Source organism: Hermetia illucens, chromosome 3 (assembly GCF_905115235.1).
Source record: "Hermetia illucens chromosome 3, iHerIll2.2.curated.20191125, whole genome shotgun sequence".
NCBI lineage: Eukaryota > Metazoa > Arthropoda > Insecta > Diptera > Stratiomyidae > Hermetia > Hermetia illucens.
In genome coordinates this window covers 143693030-143713847 of record NC_051851.1, presented here as the reverse complement: position 1 = coordinate 143713847, position 20818 = coordinate 143693030, and the positions used below count along the sequence as shown (strand labels likewise).

At 40.9% G+C, this 20818-nt stretch overlaps 1 protein-coding gene across 1 annotated transcript in view; it reads left to right on the top strand.

Moving 5' to 3' along the window:
* The first annotated feature begins 282 nt into the window (after positions 1–282).
* The window catches only part of LOC119653153 (probable chitinase 10), a 36129-nt gene continuing 15593 nt past the window's right edge, over positions 283–20818 (top strand). The window contains exon 1 of the mRNA XM_038057693.1: positions 283–704. The gene's annotated coding sequence lies outside the window, so the exon portion shown is untranslated. The remainder of the gene's footprint in view (positions 705–20818) is intronic.

Sequence of the window (20818 nt, the reverse complement as noted above, 5' to 3'; positions counted from 1 at the left end):
TTCAATTGTCCTTTTTTCGCGCGTGCATGGAGCTTTCGTTTATCAATTTTCATGCTTGAATCTTTCCATATGCAGGCTCTGGCTTATGGCCAAAAAGCCATTAACGAAAACTTGTTTGTTTCGAATACAACGAAGATGCATTCCACCTTATGCCTCCAAGACTTCACCAAGAACCTAAAGAAGCAACGAAAGAAGTACGATGACTATCGGCCAAGGCACCTTCGAGCCTCGAGTATAAATAGAGGTGGGAATCGATCGAAAAGAATCAGTTCTGGAAGTTGGGAGTAACGTGTTTCGCATACAGACGACGACGGTTGAGTGTTAAGAAGACCGTCCACCGTCTGGCAAGAAAAGAACTTCTGGTGACAATAACTTTTTCGAATTAAAGTTTTTGAAAAGTTTTTTTTTAATTAAGTCGCCGTAAAGTGAACAATTTGTAACGCATGGACTTAGTTACTATTGCGAATCGGTTCAGGGAAGATGTAACTTTTGTTTGATGAAAGGAAGAGATCTCGGTGCATTTCTTGTATTGTGGTGAGTGTTGAGGATAGGATTGCTTAGTGGTGGATTATCATTATCTTGGAAACAATCAAAACGGACATAAGAAGTGAATTTAAGAAGTTACGGCTGCAATTTCGCGCTACTTACCTAGACTGGCGGCAATCAATGGATTAATTTACGGCCAATTGGAGTGACAACTATCGGTAAATTTAACTGTTTTTTAAAAGTAACACTCTTTAGCTTTTCTTCTTTTGAACTGTGTACTTGACTTGCATTTAAAATTTTCACGGTTGTACTTGAGCGGTTGTGTATTAAGTACAATAGTCGTGTGTAGATAAATTGTGGCTTTTCGTTGAGTTATGCTCTTGCACTATTGGAACGTCTTACTTTTGCGTTGAACTAGTTCTTTCTGATAGTCGTTAAAGCATTATGGACAGCCAAAATGTCTACTCAGCAAAAAAAAAAACAGATCTGCAAAAAAAAAAACAATTCTAGTATTCAAGTGGAAAGTAGAAAAAAATTAAGAATTTAAGAATAGAGTTAGAAATTCCCGTAATCTATTGTGAAAGGAAAAGAATATGTTCCATTCGCGGTTATATTTAGATTGAAAAGATCTAAAGTGGAGATGGGAATGAAGTCTGGAAAGGTGATTACACATATTCAGTGAAGTGGACACATTTTTTGCTATAATTGTGTAAAGAAATTATATTTAGATACAATGCAATCGGTGTATGAAATTCATGGTAACTAGACCGAAGAAAGTTAGAATATAATGTAACTGTGTTGTGTGACCAAGAAAGTCTCAACAACTGAATCAGTTCCTTAATCCTTAAATTTAGCATCAAATTTTGTTTCAATTATAGGATTTCATATCTTTAATTACCGTCGCAAGGTAAGAAAAACTTTACAGAGGGGTTTCCGTGTGCTTATGTTAAGGATGTCTAGTTTTACTGGGTTGCTCTAAGCCTTAAGATCGAACGAAGCCCTTTTATCATCCCGCGTATTTGTCCACCACCTACCTAGAAACTTACATGATTTCTGGAAAGTTGAATTTAATCACCAACCTTTGTTAATTCGTTGTCTATCCAATGTAATTCCCAACTTTCGATCAACTCATCCCGGTGCCTGTGATTTTCCGTTTAAAATTGTCTCAGGTTCAGCCTGAAAAAATGGTTCTGTTGTGGGCTAACCCTCCTTACACATTTCCCAGATACAAATTCATTCCATTCCATTCCATTATCTAGGTAATCCAGTCTCTGAAAAAAGACCCCAAAATTCGTGTAGCTCTTTAAAACCATCCAAACAAAGCAAGACGTAATATAAACCGGACCCAAAAATGAATAAGGATCGGTGACAAAATGCAAGCTTTACATCTACCTCGGACTCAAATTTGTCTGAGATATTACGTGACCCAGTCATTTATTTTACATCATTATATGCAGCGAGGAGAAAAACTGAAATCTTTCCTGGTGCGATTTCATTGTGCTTGGCTTCTAGCTGCACCCTCTGTCAATTCTGTAGCAAGGTTTCTTTAAGTCGAGAAAAACCGAGTGAAGTGTTAATTTGAATTCTGCGTATTGTTTCAGCAGGTTCGACCTCCGAGGTAGTCCTTGCTACTGCTTTAGCTACTTTTGAGAAACAGCATGCAAACCCTCTTCTCACGATGGTATTGAAGACGGTTGTCCATCGTCGGACTCCTCACATAGGCTGCCACATCAGTAATATTTACTAACCTTGCAAATGCCTTCATCAGTGCTATAAGTCTAAGGACTTGTAATATTACTATCGAAAAGAAAGGCAAGTCTTAATTATTTCAAATAATTTAATTGCTAGAAACATCGCGAGATTACATTCAGATAGTCTTTTATTTTAAAGAACAACTTCTTAGGGATGGGTGATTAGAAGTCTAGGATAAGAAAGTCGATATCGGATTCAAAAAAATTTGCAAAAACCAAAAATGATTGGAGACAAAAAATAAAATAAGGTAAATAAATTGACTCTTTCAATGATGAAGAGATAGACGCATACCATATATCATTTTCCCCATTTCAACCCAGAACTTTAATTTAAATTTCTTTAAAGCAGTTTTTGCCTTAAGGGTCTCCAAACCGCCCTGGGGGAATCACTATCTTAGTATGATATTTGCCCACAATGCTAATCCCTGAGATGCCCAGATGTCTCGCGGCTATTCAATATATCACTTCTGCAGTTTTGGTTCAACTAAGCTTAGGACCATTTCGGGATAAATTACAGTAATAATCTTCGTAAATTCTCAATCCCCATCCTAAAATTGTCTAAGAGGGAGCTAAGCCTTTACTTAACTTAAATTAAAGAATGGACTTGTAAACGTTTCACTGTTTTTGTGATCATTATTATGCCTTTCATTAGCAATAAAGTGCTGAAATAAGCAGGCGTCTCGGTTCCCTGATTTTTTCAGATTATCCAAGCAAGCTAATTACTCCCAGTCTCGTGAAAAGAATTTCATATGTTAACATCTTATCCTCGTACGGGTGCCCGCGAAGTACAAAATTGGATAGTTAAAAACAAATGATTTAAGCGAGTAACCCGAAACTGTAGTAAATTTCGACAAAAAAGACCTTGTCCGAGCTTTTTTGGTATCGAATACTTGTATTGCCTTATGCAGAAGGATTGATGAGAGTGGGGGGCATCTGAAAAGTCGCCTTTGACCTGGACGAAACTCTGAGCAGCACTTTGATATTCAGTTACTTTGAGGTTAACTGTCTTCACTTTCCAAGTACTTGTAGAACTTCATCTGATTTCAAAAATTATTGATGCAGTCACGAAAGTTGTTACTTTCTTAATTGGTTTCGTCAGTTCAGCAGTTTTAACAGATGTGCAGTCAGCATTGGACCGTTTCAAAGTTTTGTGCGAAACAAAACCTTATTAAAATCGATTCAATGTCTGTCTGTCTGTCACATCCGATTTACTTGAAAACGGCTGAACCCATGGTCACGGAATCTGGTGAATAGGTGTGGTCTATGAATTTCTTTACAGGTAGCAAGTGGTGTCATTTTCTTTTGAGTTTAGGATATATGCGAAAGGGGGGTGTACACATTTTTTTCGCAGAAAATGGTCATGTAGGGTACCAAATGAAAGGGCTCAATTAGTATTTTTCGAAACTGTTTTTGATAATGGATGCAACACAATGGACTGACGGCTCAAAATATGAGCCCCAAAAAGTGAAACAGGTTTCAATCTCAGAACCTTTACAGTCGAAAAATCTTGAAAAAGTCACAATGGTATATCTCTACGAAATCTAGGCCTCAAAATACATCCCATTCCAATATCTCATCAAATAAAGTTAATAGTTACGATATTTTAGAAATTTACCCGAAAAACCCTTTAAGTTCATCCTAGAAGTAGAATTTAGCGTTAGAATGAGTAATAATAAAAGGCTCAATTCTGGAAAGTTTGAAGAAAATCCCACTGTTATTAACAAAGTTATAGAGGGTGAAATTTTTGTATATTATATCAATTTATTGCACGCTAAAAAGTGTATAGGATCATCATGAACTTTTTTAGTTATTTGTATATCGGTACCAGCTACTTCAGGCAGACACACATATGTATATATATATTCTAATTGGGTGGCGGATAGTGCCCAATTTAGATAGATATATGCATAATACATCCTCGTACATAGCTGTATGCTCCCACCAGAAATTTTCAGGAGACTGTCTAGCACAGCACAGACGAAAGTATTCATACGATCCAGCACGGAGCGTGCCAGACTTGGCATCGTAGAAGCCAGGACCATTTGTCTCCCGCCCTGAATTTTTACGATGGGCATGTGCACCGCTCTGCGCATTCCACTTGAGGGAAAGGGGGGGGGGGAGGAGGACCTTCGCCAACTATTTTGTTCTTGCATCAATGATTCATCAATATAAACTAATGAAAAATGAATGCTTGTATAATTAGTATTGTCAAAGGCCCCTACGGTACTTTCTTCATGACATTGTGTTCATTCATTTATTTATCCAAGCGGATGATAAATTCACTGCTGAAAAGGAACGAATTTGCTACTCCTATTTTCACGAAATTACAGATAAAATAGAAGTTAAAACTGCATTCTACACTTGCAACCACTTTATATTTGTGAAAATTACGCTTGAATTCTTGAGAGAAACATTTTGATATAGATTGGCCTTCGACGGAACAATCCCTAAAAAACTCATGCGCATGTTTATGCTTCTTCGCTTCCAATGGAATAACTTTTCAATGTCCCTACTGGAATAATTTCCACGACAGGGAAATATATTCTTTCAAAGAATTCTGAACTGTGCTGCGCTCACAGTAAATGTATAGAAGAATTCTGCTGTATCTGACACGGTAGGTTCCGGGCACGGTAGCTACTGGATCATATGAATACATTTGTCTATACTGTGTTGGACACAGAAAGCCTGCTGCTGGATTGTATAAACACTCTCATAGTAAATGTATGGAACAATTCTTTTGTAATTTTTTTAGGATATGAGTTTGCCATCCACTTCATGGTGGACCGGACCAATTGCAAAGAAACTTTCTTTCTCACTTTCCGTTTCATGGACGCCTCTGTTCTGGGCTAGAACTAAAATTTTAAAAAATAGACGACTTACAGCTTCGTCTGATGAGTAGCCTCTGCCTTGGACAAAATCGCAAGTCGTCTATTTTTGAAAATTTGGGTTCTAGCTGAGAACGAATGAGTCCATGCACCAGAAACCGAGAAAGAAAGATTCTTTCCAATTTGTCCGGTCTGCTATCAAGTGGACGAACTCAGGATTCCCCATATCCTTCAAAAGAGACTTGGCTCAGTCGTGGCCGACTTAGGCCTGAAGTAACTTCGCGGGTTTCAACATCAATATAATTCATATTGATGCGGATGCATAAACCCAACCAAAACGCAACTGATGCTATTCACCACCAAGACAAGGATATCTGAATTCCATCTACCACGGCTAAATGAACAAAGATTGGTTCTTTCCTCTAATGTAAAGTAGCTGGGTGTAATCCTGCATCCTAAGCTAAATTGGAGATTGAACTTACAACTGTATATTCCAAGCGGAAGTACTGGCGATATTGGAAGTCTGTCGATGGTTGGAGCGTGATTCGAGCATAGCCATTCTGACCGATAGCCAAGCGGCCATCAAGGCCTTGTACTCAGCGACGACATCTTCCCGGCTGGTGGGGCAGTGCAAAGACGCGCTAAACCGTCTGCGCGGCACGCTCAAGGTCACTCTCCTCTGGGATCCCGGGCATAGGAACATAGAGGGGAATGAGAAGGCTGACGGATTGGCCAGGCAAGGCTCTGCTCTTGGCAGTCCTTCGGCGAATACAGTCGGTGTTCCGCTGGCGGCTGTCGTTAGCCGAGTCTACTCGCACTACATAACAGCCGCGGGCCTGAAATGACGAAAGCTTAGAAGTTGTGCCAAGTTAAGGAGAATTTGGCCTGCTTATAACATAGTCCGTTCACGAGAGCTCCTGTACCAGACGCGTGCAAATGCATTCAAGATTACGGCGGTCTGCACGGGGCACTGGCCCATAGGGGACTATGCCACTAGGCTCGGCATACCCTACAACTCGCATTGCCGAAGCTGCGGAGAAGGAAGGGAAACCCTCATGCACTTTCTCTGCGATTGCCCAGCTCTGGCTAGAGTCAGGCTGCGGACACTGGGTAAACCATTCTTTGGGGACCTCAGAGAGATTTCTAGCTTTAGGGTGGGAGAGCTGCTTTCCTTCGTGAATGCTACGGGCTGGCTCTGAAGAGCCAAGCCTACCTACCTACCCTTCAGCCGCAGGACGACGGATTCGTACTGGCGAAATTATCATAGATTAGGAGGCGTTTAAAACCGTCTAACAGGATCTAACGGCCCCACATCCGAAGGAAATGCTTTGACACGGATTGCTGCACAGAAATGCGAAATTTATGTTGGGGGAAGATACGCCCCTCTTCATTCCTCATGAAAGCTTGTGTCAATCACCTCCCTGCCTTGAAAAAAATTATGGTCCTTCAAAGTGAGTGTTTGCTATGTTTTAATTTTCAACCCTACCGTGTTAAGGAGAAAGGACGGAGGGGTATGCAAGAGGAAGAGGAAGAACAGTCGTCCCCGATTAAAAGGATTATTGCGCGACGAATTGGGGTAATTTTAATGTCAAAATGCTAGGGTTTAACTTTTTCTTTCAGCGGGTTTGAAGATGAGAGTCTCCTCCTCCTCCACCGTAAAATTTGCACTCTCTACTGAAATTCTGAAAATTATTGAAAATGACACTCAAAAAAAAAACGAACATTAGAGGATAATGTTCCAGTCTATACTAAGTGCATGGGTCAGCATTCATACTGGTGGATGCAGCCCGAAACAACGGTGGCTTGATACGCTGGATGGGGATTTAAAAGCCTCGAGATTGCACCCAGATCAGGCATTCGATAGAGCCAAATGGCGAAACCGATCACGATGAGCCAACCCCGCTTGTGAACGGGACAAAGGCTGAAGAAAAAGAAGAAGAAGCAAGACGGCACTCGCGTTGGAACGCAACTCTATGTTTGAGGCCCGAAGGTCCCTTTGTCTGCTTGGATGTAGCCCAACTCCCCCTGGGGGACCATCCGCTACAACCGACTTTCAGTTCGGGACCAGGAATTCTCCTAGGACATATAAATTCGGAAGGTTATCCCGGTTCCCATGATACCAGTACACTCCTGGTAAGGTTTCGTCACAGAAGTCTCCGTTCAGACTCGGGTGTGATCGGCCTAATTAAGCCATGGGAGATTCGCTTACTGCATCACCACCAGGAAGCCAAAGTGAGCACAGTGTTTCTCGATGTCGCCACGTGAAGGTTCTCCATGGTCACTTGGGCTTGGTCTGGCCGACAGGGTTGCTCCCCCGTCTTCCTCGCCGTACCAAATGATCAGATAAGTGTATCATCAGTTTGGTTTACTTCTTCCAGTACCTGCGGAAAATCTGCAGATTTTACAAATATACACAGGCAGAACTAGTATGATATAAATTGTGTACTTACCAAATTGGTTACGCGTAGCAAAGCGTGTGAAGAAAGGAAACAAAATCTGGAAGTTTTTTTCTCTAATAGTTCATAACTCACAATATGGGATGCCCTGTGTAACGAATTAGGTGGTTTTGTAAGATGTAAAATCAGAATAGCTTTTGTGTCTGGAATTAAAACACAACTCCTAGTTGAAAGATGCATTGTCACTGTAATCCTACGCGACCAGATTCATAGTCTAAAATGACGCCTATTGTTCATTGCATCGGAATCCTTTGAATTTCTTTATTTTAACTTCGAAAGTATTCGCTGTGTGGCATGACTCAGCAACCTTTGTAAAATCAATATAATAACAAAAATATACAATTCAAATTACCTACTCTAAAAACTTCAAATCTAAACAATAATACAATTTGTCTGACCCAAATTTTAATTGAATCGAAAATGGTAAATCAAACACACCGAAAAATACAAAATTCACGCACTCCGTTACTCATCGCGAAAGCTATTGAACTGAGTCTGCAAAAAACCAGCACTGTCACCACCTGCTGACACTCCTTTCCATAACGGTTTAATAATCCCATTTTCTTGTTAATAAAGACTTTGCATTTGCAGATAATCTAAACCTACGATTTATATGTCAATCTAGATCGGAAGTATCTTCTAATAAATCTCCGCTCATTCGTCTTCCATCAATGACTATTCAAAAAATACCGCTCGACTAGATAAATTTAGACAATTAACATAATTTACAATGCATTACCGATCGCGAAAAAAATCTAAAACTCCACCCACATACATAATGTCACAGTCATGGTTATATTAATGATCATGCTCCATTTTCAAACGAAAGATTTAAGCCAGTAACTCGATAGCTAGAGCACTGAAGCAATTAACTATGCAAGAGCCTGTTTAACGGCTTTTTGCCGCCTGTTGAAGCAAATTGCGACGAAGACTAAGATCATGAATAATGACTTGGTGGGTATTACGACTAGTTCTCACTTCATCTAGTGTTTTACTAGTAACGATTCCAAAAAACTTTGATAGTAAACAAATTACTAAAGATTTCAGTGTAAATAAAAACTCCTCATTAGCTTATCATGAGACGCGCGGGTCATTGCACTGTTTGTTGTCATTTAATAGCCTCAAGCCCCCAGAATACCAGTTTTTGATTTCGAATTCTTGAACTTAAGCTGTTTTCCAAGATCAGGATTCCAAAATATATTTTTTATGGCTCACTACCGAAATGGTATCAGTAATGAAAAATGCATGGATCGAATTTTTGAACGTCGACCTGCGCATTGCATGGCGGAGCAATAAATATTACTGGTGTTGATTATCGCGATATCGAAAAGCGTGTGGTTTTCTGATGATTCCATTTTTTATATCAAAGAATGAGCACATGAATCATGGAATGGAATGAAAACAAAGCTTTTATAAAAAAATAAGTAGAGACTTGGGATAAGTGAGTCAGTTTTCGGCTCATAAGTGCGGGGATGAAAGGATAGTTTGGGGTCAGAATCCAATTATTTCTAAATTAAAATAAGCATAAGGTATTTAGCATAACCGAAAATATCTTCAAGTGCTTGGGCTACCCCCAACAGTGTTTCAAATAAACAGACTTTTCAACCCAAAATTTTTTAGGCCCATTCAGTAAAGAATTGATACCACGGCGAAAGCTATGTTAATTTAATTATTATTATCTTCATTTTGAATATTTATGCACCTTTTTTTGGATAGATTTTTTCAACACTCTCCGTCAATGTCTTTCTGCTCATTTCATTGTCCCGCTTAGTTGAAATCGATTTCAAACATACTCCTCCATTTGAGAACAAAATTTTTTGGTCAGTGGCCTTTCTAATACACATTTACATGATAAAAATAACGCGGAGAGGATATTTGAATCAATAAATCAGTTGCTAGTTGGCGATTTATTCAAAGTTAAGTAGCAAAAGAAGATATATTGGATGGATGGAATTAGTTAGAAAGAAACTAATACCAATTTGTCCTACATATTCCGATGAAAATCATCAGGGGATATTTTTAATCCTATTCTTTTTAACATATATATGGTATATGCGACCTAAATATGATAAATTATTAAAGATAACTGCGGGAAATACTAATTAGGACACCCACAGGGAAGGCGATGAACATCGTATGACAATACCATATTTGGAAGAGCTGGAAGGCAATTTTACTGTAAAACATTCCTTCCCAAAAGAAGTGCGTCATTGTCAAAATTCTTGGCCACCAATTTCCAGTTTATAAACAGAATAGACTTCATTGTATTTTTAATTTATAATAGTATATAACTGTCACCAAAAATGATGTATGGAAGCACAATGACCATTAAATGTGTCTATCGCCATTGAAGTTAAGATCTTAAATAAAATCAGCTTTAAAATATTCAATTTCTTTTCAATTCAGCTGGAACCATCCATCATTCCATAAACTATTTTAATGCGATTTCTATTCCATCAAAGGGGAAAGTATCTTATTTCTAGAAATATCAGAGATAGTCGTAAGAAGTCACGTACATGGTCCTAAAAATGACAAAATATATTCTTATAAAGTTATATGGGAAGCAGAATTGATTATCAAAACTGGATCCGACAATCACGTGGAAGAAAGTTCTTCCCTCACCGCAAATGGAACGGATGTCGAATCCTTTATTTTTTCTTCACTAGATTCAGTATAATTGGCTAAATATCGGGCAAATAATGGCAGCGTCAGGCAGGTCTGTCTCGTCTTCTTCTTCTACCATAGATATTGCCCTTATAGACTTTCCGGGTGGGATCATCCTCATCCATACGGATTAAGTGACCCGCGCACCGTAGCCTAACCTAAGAGCCGGATTTTTCTTCATAGCATTCTTCTCTCGAACGCGGCCAAGAGTTCGCAATTTTTCTTGCTAAGAATCCAAGTTTCCGAGGAATACATGAGAACTGGCAAGATCATTGTCTTGTAGAGTAAGAGGTTTGACCCTATGGTGAGACGTTTCGAGCGGAACTGCTTTTGTAAGCTGAAATAAGCTCTGTTGGCAGCTAACAACCGGGTGTGGATTACATCGTCGTAGCTGTTGTCGATTGTGATTTTCGACCCTCGATAGGATAAATTTTCAACGGTCTCAAAGTTGTAGTCTCCTATTTTTATTGTTTTCGTTGGACCAGTGCGATTCGATGTTGTTCGTTCGTTTTTGGCGCTGACGTTGCCACCATGTACGTCGTCTTGCCTTCATTGATGTGCAGCCCGATTACCGCCTGCTCGATCTGGATGAAGGTAGACTGCACATCTTAGGTTGCTCTTTCCATAATGTCAATATGGTCAGCGTAGGCCAGTAGTTGGGTGAACTTGAAGTGGATGGTATCTCTCGCATTTACGTCTGCATCGCAAATCACCTTCCCCAGGGCCAGGTTGAAGAGGACGCATGATAGGGCATCCCCTTTTCTTAGATCGTTGTTGATGTTGAATGGTATTGAGAGTGATCTTGCTGATTTTATCTGGCCTCGCACATTGGTCAGGGTCAGCCTAGTCAGTCTTACCAATTTCGTCGGGATACCGAATTCTCTCACGGCCGTGTACAGTTTTACTCTGGCTATGTTATCAATGGCGGCCTGAAATTCGATGGAGAGATGGTGGAACTGATATCCATATTCCAACAGTTTTTCCATCGCTTGCCGCAGAGAGAAAATCTGATCTGTTGCTGATTTGCCTGGAGTGAAGCCTCTTTGGTATGGGTCAATGATGTTCTGGGCATATGGGGCTATCCGGCCTAGCAAGATAGAGGAGAATATCTTGGTACTCAGCAACGTGATACCTCTATAATTGCTGGACTGAGTGATATCTCCCTTTTTATGTATGAGACAGATAATGCCTCCTTGCCGATCGTCAGGTATTGATTCGCTGTCCCACAGCTTGAGCACTAGTTGATGAACGACTTGGTGTAATTGGTCGTTTCCATATTTAACCAATTCGGCTGTAATTCCATCGACTCCTGGCAACTTATGATTTTTAAGCCGATGACTTGCACGAATTTTTTCTTCTATACTGCAGAATCTACAATAATAAATTCGCTTTTGTCTTGGAGCAATAAAGTGCTGGCCCACAAATTACTATCCCGCTTAGTTGCCTCAACTCACAGGACTAAATTTTAAAGTTTTGTGTGAAACAAAACCGAAGTCTCGAAGTCTCGAAGTCAATCTGTGGGCCCATCGACCCTTTTTCGATCGTTCCCCCCATTACTGCCATCTTCTTAACGATTCCTCCATTACGGCATTTTTCACGTGCCGATCAGAGAAGAAATTGGGTCCATCATAGCCGCCATCATAGCGTGCCATCTAATCGACCAAAATGTTGATCGGCATCATTCCGGCTACTGCATAACCCGCTTTGTCCGGAATGGTTCTGTAACAGCAGCATGTTCTTAAGGCGGTCTTTCTACTAACCGCGCTCATCTTTTGATCATTGCATGCGTGACGTAGAGCAGTATAGAGTTCCCCACTCTAGCTATAAGCAGTCTACGAGTGGGTCGCGGGCCCCCAACTTTAGCATTATTCTTGCGTGGGCCATGCTAACATTGGACGTCTTGGTGCAAACATTTTGTAAGTGCTCTTCGAATTTCAGCCTCGCATCTATCTCCATTCCAAGGTATTTAATTGGTGGCTTTGAAGTGATGATATGCTTCCCCATTCTGATACGGACAATGGTTTCCTTACGCCGCTTCACACCGCCTTTTTTTATCCTCTGCAAGTGCAGAATCTGCATATTTCAGCCAGTTTTTTATAGCAGCGATTGCTTCGGATGAATATAATTCCACATCCGCGAGATCTTTTGCAACAACAACCATCGCTATGTCGTCAGCGTAACCCACTATTGTGGCCTCGCTAGCAACTGGGACGTTAAGGACATCATTATACATGATGTTCCACAATAACAGTCCCAAAACAGAGCAATGTGGAACACCCGCGGAGATAATGTATTCTTTGCTTCCATTGTCTGCGTCGTACCAGAACCTTCTATCTGGTAAATAGTTGTCGACTAGCGCAGTTAAGTAACTGAGTATATCAATCGTCACCAATGACCTCCTTATAAGGTTCCAACCCGCAGAGTTGAGCATATTATATGCTAATGCCATCCTTTCCGCGCATCGCATTTTCAGCTAAGCCAGTGACCAGTTTGATGGCGTCGACGGTTGGTCTGGCCATACAGAAGTCGAATTGTCGATCAGATAAGCCTCCTAGACTCTCTTCAGCCGCGAGCAATTTGTTGTATGCTATTCGCTCCAACATTTTCCCATAGTGTCCAATAGACATATAGGACTGTAGGAAGACGGTTCACCAGGAGGCTTACCAGGTTTAGGCAACAACACTAACCTTTGTCTTTTCCATATCGCGGGAAAGATCCCATCCGCCAAGTATGTTTCAAACAATTCTACGAATATGTCTGGTCTCGACTTAACTGCGAGCTAAAGATCTTTGTTTGGTATGCCGTCGAGGTCCAGCGCCTACCACAAATATCCAGTACTTCTTTTGTCATTACTGGGGATATTACAGCCTCATCTAAAGAAGTCTGTAGACTGTAACCGCTGGTGTTGAGGGAACAAACCCTGAACGAATTTCAGTAGGAGATCGGAACACGTAATTTGTGAAGCTGCCTGACCTCTAAATTTTCAGTAGGAGATCGGGGCACGTAATTTGCGGAGCTGCCTGACCTCTTAATATCCCCATCACAACCCTGTCTGGGGGACTATATCCGTCTCTGGGCAGAGTTGCTTGAAGCAGTCACTCTTGCTTCGCTGTATGGCCAGCTTCAGGTTTCTTCGGGCTTCCTTTTAAGCTCGCTGCTTCACTTCCTGGTTTACGCTACCCATTGTTCTCTGAACCGGTCGTCTGGCCCGATGACATGCTGAACGAAGATCAGACAATTCTCTATTCCAGCAGTAGTTTTGCCTTCTACTGGGGAAAGTCTCGGCATCGATGAATCATATGTTTTCGCAATACACTCCGTGATATAGAGGGCTCTTTCCGAGGATGTATCTGGTATATTGTCCTAGTCCAACCATACATCTATGAATGTATCCTCATCAATTGCTTTCTGGCTATCTGTCACATGCATTTTTCTCGGAAACGGTTATAGCAATCGGCACCAAATTTGGTGAAAAGATGGGAACTGTAAACGCTCAAGCATAGAATCAATTACATCATTCTACGCCGAATTTAGGGCGGTCCCCACGCATGCAAAAGGGGATGTAATTTGAATGAAAGGTCTTGGTTAGTACTTTTTGATGCCGGTACTAGTTTTGCCATTTGTTTGAAAGGTGTGGTGTGTGGGGGTTCAAAATGATCATTTCTTTCGTGGACCCATTCTCAGAAACTACCCAATCAAAAAATCTGAAAAAAATCAAGAGGTGCCTCAGGTCCGAAATACCGATATATGTTCAAATCAAGTTAATAATAGTATATTACCATAGTTTTTAGTAATTGATTGCATAACTTCCCCTAAGGTCATCCTAGAATCACGAAGTTTTACAGCAATGATCATCATCAACGGCGCAACAACCGGTATTCGGTCTAGGCCTGCCTTAATAAGGAACTCCAAACATCCCGGTTTTGCGCCGAGATCCACCAATTCGATATCCCTAAAAGCTGTCTGGCGTCCTGACCTACGCCATAGTTCCATCTCAGGCAGGTTCTGTCTCGTCTTCTTTTTCTACCATAGATATTTCCCTTATAGACTTTCCGGGCTGGATCTTCCTGATCCATACGGATTAAGTGACGAGCCCACCGTAACCTATTGTGCCGGATTTTAACCACAACCAGACGATCATGGTATCGTTCATAGATTTCGTCGTTATGTAGGCTACAGAATCGTCCATCCTCATGTAGGGGGTAAAAAATTCTTCCGAGGATTCTTCTCTCGAATGCGGCCAAGAGTGAGCAATTCTTCTTGTTAAGAACTCAAGTCTCCGAGGAATACATGAGGACTGGCAAGATCATTGTCTTGTACAGTAAGGGCTGTGACCCTATGGTGAGACGTTTCGAGCGGAACAGTTTTTGTAAGCTGAAATAGGCTCTGTTGGCTGATAACAACCGTGCGCGGATTTCATCATCGTAGCTGTTATCGATTGTGATTTTCGACCCTAGATAGGAGAAATTATCAACGGTCTCAAAGTTGTATTCTCCTATTTTTATTCTTCCCGTTTGACTAGTGCAGCAATGTGGGCTATAAAATAGAGTATGATCCTGCCTGGGGGAAATCGCGCCATTACTAACAAAGTTATAATAGGTCAACGTCGTCCCTTCTACGCAAATTCAAGACTGACTGTCAGTGTTACGCAAAAGTGGATATATGACATACTATATGGATATATTCCGTGTTAGGTACTAATGGGACAAATGTTCACTCAAATCGTTTTATAAAAGAAATACACAAAACCTTTCATGCCTGCAGCATCTAGCTTTCGGCTTCCTGACTTATTTTATCTTCGTACCATATTTAATGCTGCGTAAGTGATAAGCCTACAGCCACAGCATGGACGTGAGCACAATTGGAACTAAAATTGGAGCCAATGGTGTCAGAGCCAGGAGTTTGATGCTCAATCATCTCAATCATTGCACTGTCGTGATTCTTGAGACCATATGTATTCCAATTTCCAGATGCTCCATTTCGAGGTGCTTATAGAAAGCCACCCACTTCTTTCACTCTATCAGAAGTCTCAGCTGATTCAACGAATTGCTGTTTCTAGCCAGAGATGAGGCTTAGTAACCAACGTCTCTTGTGTGGCCTTTTCGGTATGACCAATTATTGATGAATTAGTAAGCACGAAAAATGGTAAAGAAGATTGTCATAATGTGGTCATTATTTTGATTTAATCTTTCACAATGCATGGATCTCCAGAGATCCAATATGATTCATAATATAGAAAAAGTTTAGACTTTCATCTGATTCACTAAGAAAAGCCGCAGGCTTAGATCTATAACAAATATCTTTTCTTCTCAGATACGATTAACAATTCTCCCATAAACGAAATCGTTATTGTTGCCAATAAACCGCAAAAGAATTTCATTGTCAGAACAATGTTGTGATGTTATACTCCTTGAGGAAGTTATTCTCTTCTATTTTTTCACCTCGTCATTTATTGTTATTGTTTTTCGCATTTTACATTCTATTTCTCCCTGGAAAATGTAAATACACTTTAAATCCTTCTTGGCGCATTGTTGAATGTTATGTGATTGACGAGGTGGATAAACTGCACATTGACACCATGTGCACATATGCCATTAATAATAATGAGTTCTCTATATAATGATGAATTTACAACAGAAGAAAAAATCATTTGTGTTTTTGATTCGAGCCAATTAGTATTCAAGGGATGATGTCTCAATGCAGGCTCCACATTTCGTTTTCTTGGCTTTATTTGGTGTAATGATATTCTCAGGGTTCGGGCTCACTGTTGAGACGGTGCTGATAATAGGAGAATATAGATTTTAACTCTATGCATTGTATATGATTCAGAGAATACTTTACGGATGGATATCGTTGGGAATTGGCCAAGTGAGTTCGCTGCCGCAGGTCGTTATCTAATCGTTACGTGAAACTATATCGATATCGATATGCAACTATTTTATGCAAATTGACTATTACAAAGGTTTTTTGTAAGGTCATATGCCTGGCTCTGTAAATTATGTAGTTTGCGGAAGTTGAAGAGGATTTTCAAAGTCTCACGTAGACGGAATTCCAGTTTAGACTTTAATTTAAAAAATTTTAATTAATAGTAGGAAATGGAAGGCAAAGTTGTAATGTCAAACGTTTTTCTGATAGAGAATTGGTTCATTAGCCAAGCAATAGAAATGACTCAATTTTGTAAGTTTTAACTTGATGTAACTATAACTTCTTTTACACCCCTAATGCATCATGGTGCTATATAGTTACGATAGGCGGTCTTATTCAAAAAATCGCCTCTGGATCTCGGTGATTTTGTCCGATTTCCAAGCTATAATCAATCCTTTTGGGTTCAGTGGCGAGTGGTCAAGGTACGTAAAACCTTTCGATTTCCAAACTAGGCATAGATATCGAAGTTCATAAACTCCAATTACGTAAAACACCAGATACTGCCAAAATCAGAATTCTTATGTATATTACCAAGTAGACAGTAAATCTTATAAATGTTGACCAATATTACTGACACATTTTGAAGTTATGTTTGTCATATTACCAACCATTTAAGCTTCTTCATCCCAAACAATGATGGTTGCTATCTACCTGACATTCTAAAGTCATCTATCCCTTCAGATTTTTTTGTTCCATTTTCGCCTGACTTCTTGTCTTTTTTATTATCCAAAACAGTGCTGACAATTCACATTGCAGCTTCTTTGATTTTTCAGTTTTCCGTTGTGAATGATGTGCTAATGGTGTTCGCCATCTCTGGGAGTCATCATAGTTGATACATATTATTATCACAAATCACAATTTTGAAAATACAATTATCTGAACAGTCAAGCTGTTCCAGTGTTCTTCTTGTCCTGCGCATAGCTACTGCTTAAATTCTAAGGTCGAAGAGTTCCACCAACTTTTATCTGCGACACTTCTTCGATATGCCTCGGGCCGACCAATTTTTAGGGTGAGCTATGGATTCTTCGTCCACATTTTCCCTAGAAGACTGAAGGGGTGTGTGTGTGTGTGTGTATGGTGGGGGAGAAGCTACAGCTTCTGAGCACTCAGGCCGCGTTGGCCCATTGTACTCGCCTCCCCCGTCTAACGGAATATTCCGGATTCGTTAACGTATCGCAGGATTTCCGTTAGTGGATGTGATGCAACCCGTCGCAATTGGAGGACATCGGCACCAAAGATCTGATGCCTGATGCGTCCATAGGCGGGGCATTCACATAGGAAATGCTCCGTGGATTCCGCTTCCTCATTACAGGAGGGACACGTATCATCTTCGGTAATTCCTATTCTGAACATATGCCCAGCTAGTGAATTATGGCCTGTCAGAATGCCCACAATACACCTGCAAGTCCTCCTGCTTTTCGACAGGATAAACTTTGCGGTACGTATGTTGGGTTCTGGCAGGAAAAGTTTGGTGTGTCGAGCAGCATTTAAGCTCTGCCACCTGTCGTTATGGGAAACTTGTTCCCAGTTTTTGAAAACAGATTTAGCCAATGCTACTGATACCCCAATTGCTGGCTCCGGTCCCGGCATAGGGGAGATTGACCCCTCTTTCGCTAAAGCGTCCGAGATTTCATTTCCCTCTATGCCACAGTGACCAGGTACCCAGAGTAGACTGAAGGGGTAATAGACAATTCACTCGCTAGGGAAAGTCAATGTCTTTGTTTCTGGCTCCGCTACATACCCAGATACCCAAGTATTGGGCAAACAAATTATTCCAAAACTGCATAGAACGAGGCAGAAATATAAACTTCCCTGAGGTATTCGGTTTCACTTTATAACCAAGGAACGACAGTCATATGGATATAAATTGTTATCATAATTTTTTAGAAGAAAGTTTTTGACGGCTAAGAATAAAATACATTTTCGGGTTACTGGCTTAAATCTTTGGTTTCACGATTTTTTCTTTTGTGTCGTTCTGAAACTTGTAGTATGACCAGCCGATTTTTCTAGAATATTTTGTACAACTTTCCGGGGATTATTTAAGCAAAAGTAGCATTTCTCCACTATTATGTAAGCAAATTGGAATTTTATATCCCATTACTGTTAGTGCCGTTCATACACTGCTGACACATCAAGTCTACATGTATTTATCGATTTAAAATTCATTACGAGATGCTTTAAACCTCGCGACGCATAAAAAAATTTCATTATTATATTTTTAAAGAAATGGTTAGAGGACTGAAAGCTATAGAAGAACATAGGTTTCTGGAATGCGCGCACGCTCCTCGACAACGGTATAGAGGGTCCTCAGAATATTTGCTTTTTCCAACTCAAGCAACAATTCCAACGATTAAATTGGACATTCTGGGCTTAAACGAAATAAGACGGTGAGATTTTGGAGAGTACTCCCCTCCCTCTTGCGGCAATATGTTTTTGTTCTCTGGAAAACCGAGTGTCGGGTTATTTCTGATGGTTACCACAAGGCGCGACTTGGAAGCTGGTTTCTGACAAGATTCTGATCGCAAGATTCCGGCCCAGGTTAAGGAGCATCACAATTGTACAGTGCTATCCACCAACGGAGACTTCCGATATAGTGAAAAAGGATGCTTTCTATAAGCAATTATACACAGTTGAAGAGAGGCCTCCTAAAGTCGACATTGTGGTCCTGATGGGTGATCTGAATGCAAAGGTGGACTCTGGTAACATCTTGCTCGGATATGTAATGGGGAAGCATGGCCTTGGCGATCGTAGTGAAAGCTTTATTGACCGCTGCAAGCGATGGCGGGCGAGCCAAATTCCGGGAAGTTCAGCGTAGTGTGCGCCATGACAAAAGGGAATTTACTATTGCGCTGGTCAGGGAAGCGGAAGACGCCGCAGAATGCAATGATTTCAAAAGTGTATAACGCATCACCAAAGAACTTGCATGTGGCCGCAAACCTTTTGATGGTTCTGTGAAGGGCGTTAACAGCCGACTCCTCATCTACGATAATCAACAGTTAAAAAGATGCACGGAATATTATAGCAAGTTTTTTTGTAACTTGCGGTTTCAATTTTCAGTCTTGAGCAAGCATCCAAGTTTTTGTAACTTGCGGTTTCTTCCAGGACAGAGGCAACTCATCAGATGCTGCCTCACCTCTGCCCTAGAAGCAGCGTGACCAAAGTGGCTACAAGGTGGTTTTTGCTGCCTTATATAAATTCAAAAATACGATATGTGTATGAATTATATCTCGGACACAACCACCTAATAAAATTCAGGTTTAAGTGAATTTATATAAGGGAGAAAATATTACCTTGTAGTCGCATCGGTCACGCTCTTCCCAGAGCAGAGGTGAGGCAGTGTGATGAGTTTCCTCTGTCCTGGGAGAAAGTACAAGTTATATTTTTTTGCTACTGGGTGTTTGCCAAAGATTGAGAGATCCGTGCATCACAACCGTGATGCGGATTCAGGACTCCTCAAATTTCTTACCAAAATCTACATATGATATCCGGCGAAGTTCCATTTCTTATGGGAGAAATGGTTAGTCACCAAACAGAAAAGAAATCATCCCGGCCATCAATGCACTCAAACGGAGTATAGCCGTTGGGCTCGACGGTCTTGCATTGCAAAGAAGCGCACTCGTCCTGAATGCGACAATGTTTTTTTTTCGAGTAGAGTAGGTCGATGCGTATCCGCACTAAGTGTTGGACTCCCGCAACAGTATGAAATCGGATTACCAACTAAACACCTCCCTGTAATCAGAGAACTAATTTGGAACCGTTTGACACATTACTTCGGGCTAGCCCTCCCTTTCTCTCGATTTGGGAGCCTTCAAGTCAGGGAATTCCTTTCACCAATGGGAAGGGAGAAAGATAGTTGTTAATTCAGGGAACCCCGTGCCATCCGGTCCCTCCGTCGAGCTCAATTTTCTTCTCAATAAGACGAGCCCGAATATAATGCGCAACACGACTCCATTTACCAGCGCTTCTCAGATCATCTCTCTGACAATATTGTCTGCAACGATTGGTCTTTGCGTGCTCATTCTTCCTACTTGCCTCCCGATATACTGGAAGAGTGCGATTAGAAACCAACCTGCAATGGGACTTATCTGAAGTGGCTCTTGCCAAGAAGCCTCACCCGAGTTTATCTGGTACCATGGGAACCAGGATGACACTTTGAGAGGATATTCTTCAAAAGAACTCCTGGAGGAAATACTATCGGTGTGGCTATTTGCAGTTGGTCCCCTAGTGGGAGTTTCATGGTAGTCGTGCTTATATCGCGGGTAGAGCTCTTTGTGAGAGTTTCATGGTGGTTGTGGCAGAGATGCTAAATAGGCTTCGCATTCACTGGTACAAATACTGAGCCTACAGTCAATATAAATTAGTACCGCTGTGCCAATGACGGTGGGGCTCTGATTGTCATCTCCAAATCAATTCGTGTCCGAAAAGGACCGTAGAATTATGCCTACATTGCAGATACTCACGGTAAACCCCTTGAACCTTCAATCCATCCGTCCTTTCACACGAGTCTTGAACAAATAATGACTCCTACTCTGTATCCTCGAAAACCGTCTCTTCGAAGTGGAATGATGAGAATTTGGTCACTTTCAATCAAGAATTACTTTACCGGGTTATGCTGGCAGACGAAGTTCATCTATGGTAAAAAGCGGAACCAAACTATCATGTTCGGAAGGCCCAAGAGCGCGGGGTTGTCGTAGCAGAAGGTCGCGGTTCA